The following is a 3,190-nucleotide window of genomic DNA, read 5'->3' as shown; positions in this document are numbered from 1 at the left end:
AATTATAAATAATAACATCTGAGTAGTTTCTTTTGTATTGGGGACATATAAACTCTTTCACTAATGAACTGTAACACAGACTATGAGGATTTTCAGGTATCACGGCATGGTGGGCATCTTCATCATTCTTATAATTTTTGACTTTAGATAGAATTATATTAGATTTAGTTATTTGAGCTGATCTTCAAAAGCAATTCTCAAAGAAATTTTCCTGACTTAAGCTAATGAGATTATTTTTATGAGGAAGTAGATTGGATAAGTTTTTGTGTGAGTATATGTTTGTGTCTATGTGACTGACCAACAACAGAAATAACTTTAATATTTGCCTCCTCAAGGAAGAAACAAACTTTTTAACTATTGTGAAAGTCTTTTTCCCCATGTTGTATCTTTCTGTCCTACAGTGAATTAGTTCTTGTGGCCATTTGTGAATTAGAATGTGGTCTTTCCTTGTGCTGGAGGCATAAAGTAACAGGATAACTGGACCTCCAAGGGGACACCTTCTGTCTTCTGGCCAGATAGTGGGTTGTGCAACTCATGGAAAGAGCGGCATTATGGCTTGAGTGTTTTGTAAGAACATTCATAAGAGAAACAAATAGATCAATTTTGGCATTCATTTCATTACAGACACCAACAAAGCAAAGTTTGAAAACTCAAAATCAAAAAACATCTTTTACTTTAAAGGAATTTAAACCCCTAGGGAGATTTCACTGTCCGGTACTTCTTGGTCATGTAGCTTTAAAAAAACCCCATTGTTTTAGATTTTTTGGTGGAGTGGTATGGATAGATAACATTTGAGCTTGTCGAAGTGACTCACAGATTGGGAGAAGGTACTGGAGAGGGCTTGGACTGGTGTGGTTCAGTGAGTTGGCTTGGACTAGTGGTCTGGAGATGTCAGTTCTGAACCCAGCTTTATCACTCCATGATTGCTTGTCTTTGGCCAGTTCAACACGTTTGCTTTCTTATCTGCTTCTTCTTATAGAACAGCATGACCAAGTGAAGGAACTTAGAAAATACCTAGCATTCTATTGAAATACAAGCTATCTATATAAAAGTTATTTGTTGATGTTAAAAATACTCAAGTAGATGATAATTATGGCTATTTAAATGCAGTTTTATTATATTCTAGAATATGTAGTTTGAAAATAATAACATTTAAGTAAGGCTAAGCCAAAGCACTCTGACCTTTGTAAATCAGGTGAAAAAAACCCTCAGTGTTTATTAAGACATTAGTGGTGATTAGGGAGATGACCTTAATAGGTTATCAAATTCACAACTTCTCACGATGGAGCAAAGTTAAGCCAATTCAATTAAAGAGATTTTCCATTGTTTACAAATACTGCCAGAGCCAACCAAGGCTCTATCCAATACAAGCAGTTTCAATATTATGTAATTCTTTCTTATGTAATTGTTGATTCTCAGGTCACACAGCATGGGGATAAATTAGAATATTATGATTGTTGCAAATTGGCATTTCTCTGACCCCGCTCCTATTTACTGTGTAAGACCACCCTCACTTGCATATCTACTAAACCGTTATAGCATTCTAAAGATGCATGTCATCAACAATCAGCAAAATTATCCTTTATTTACCCAGTGGCAGTCTATGTTCCGTTTTCTTTCTCTCTTACCTTGACTCCACATAGTATGTTTACTATCTTCTGGTATCAAAAACAGCAACCTTGCTGCCAATGAAAAGTTGGAGATGATTCTAGAAGTTATAGTGTTTGTGCACCGGTTTCCAGTGCCTATTGCTGAGTGTGTTGATGAATTTAACATAGCATCAGCCACCAATCCCTCTTACTGTGGGGGGATGAGACTAGCTCCAATGCTGCAGTTGTCTTGTGTACTCCATATCTGTGCCAGCAGTTCTTGTTTTCACTTGTTCTTAGTAGATACTTCCATGTTCTGGTACTTGGCCATGAGTCTACAAGCTCTGAGGCAAGGGAAATGTAAGTGACTAACAGCGTGATGTCCCCATTGTTATATTTTTTCTTTGATTCTGGCACATCATCCTTGAACCAAGTATGTGTGCCTCTGTTCTTTTTTTCCTGTAAGTTTTATCCAGGATTGGTTTCAGTCTCCTGTGTACTACTCCCTGGCAGGCGCATGTTAAAGCCCTGCTAGACATGGGTGAATATTTTTAGGCTTAAATTGATATACTAACTATGTGCAAAATACCCCAATAAAATCTATCATGCTAACTTTAAGCCTTTTCCTTTAGTTTTGTTCTTAGAGAAAGAGAAGACTCTCTGTTTTATATTAGTACTGCATACACTTTATGTACTTAATACCCCATGGACAGCCCTCTCAACCATCATTTCTGCAAAAAAGTCAATCTCAATATTTTTAAATAAGTGTTTTTTTTTTTTTTTTGCATAGACTCTTACTTATCTTTTTGGTTGAAAGCTCTAAGTCTTCAATATATTAACAAGATAGGACGCCTTATTCTAAAATGTACCTTTTCTCTTCCACAAGGTTTCTTTGTTTGTCAAGCTTAAATGACAAGATGAAGCATTATTTATGGGTTCCTAACATAACCCCCGTTCTCAGTATGCCTAGTGTTTTTGGAATCACACGAAGTGTACATGCCTTTTAAATGATGCATAAGAATGAAGTGTTATAGCAGGCTCCTGGTTTACCCTGGCTTTTAGTTTCTTTAGAGATGCCAGAGTTGGCCAAGAAACTTCTTTTTAAAAAGATGGAAAAAATTCCATGGAAGACAAACATAGATCACTTTAAAAATCATTTTTCTCTCATTTCTATTCATCTCTTCCAACTATAAATATCAAAGCCTACTTTCAAAAGGTACACATAACATATTTGTATTGGAATATAATAGCAGGGATTTTTAGAACCATCAAAACATTTGACAAATGTCAGTTTGAAACAAATGATTTTATTTCTGGCTGAATAAAATCTCAAGTAGACATCAAATTTATATGTGTCTCTTAAAGGTGACGTCAATTCATCAGTGAATATCAGAAAGCAGATTGACATGTTTTGTCGATATATTTTTTCTTTAATTTATCTTAGCATATCTTAAAGGGTCTTTTTTTATACTGATCCCATGAGATGTTCTGGGGAAGAAGGCTTCTATGGTCTATGAGTTTAGAAAAAACTTCATACCATATTCTCAGAAGTCCTTCAGGAAAAGAAGAAAAGAAAAGAAAGGGAAGGCAAGGGAAGGGAA

Source organism: Pteropus vampyrus, unplaced genomic scaffold, assembly GCF_000151845.1.
Source record: "Pteropus vampyrus isolate Shadow unplaced genomic scaffold, Pvam_2.0 Scaffold102, whole genome shotgun sequence".
NCBI classification, from domain to species: Eukaryota; Metazoa; Chordata; class Mammalia; order Chiroptera; family Pteropodidae; genus Pteropus; species Pteropus vampyrus.
The sequence above is the reverse complement of the archived record's forward strand: the minus strand, read 5'-3'. Positions refer to the sequence as shown.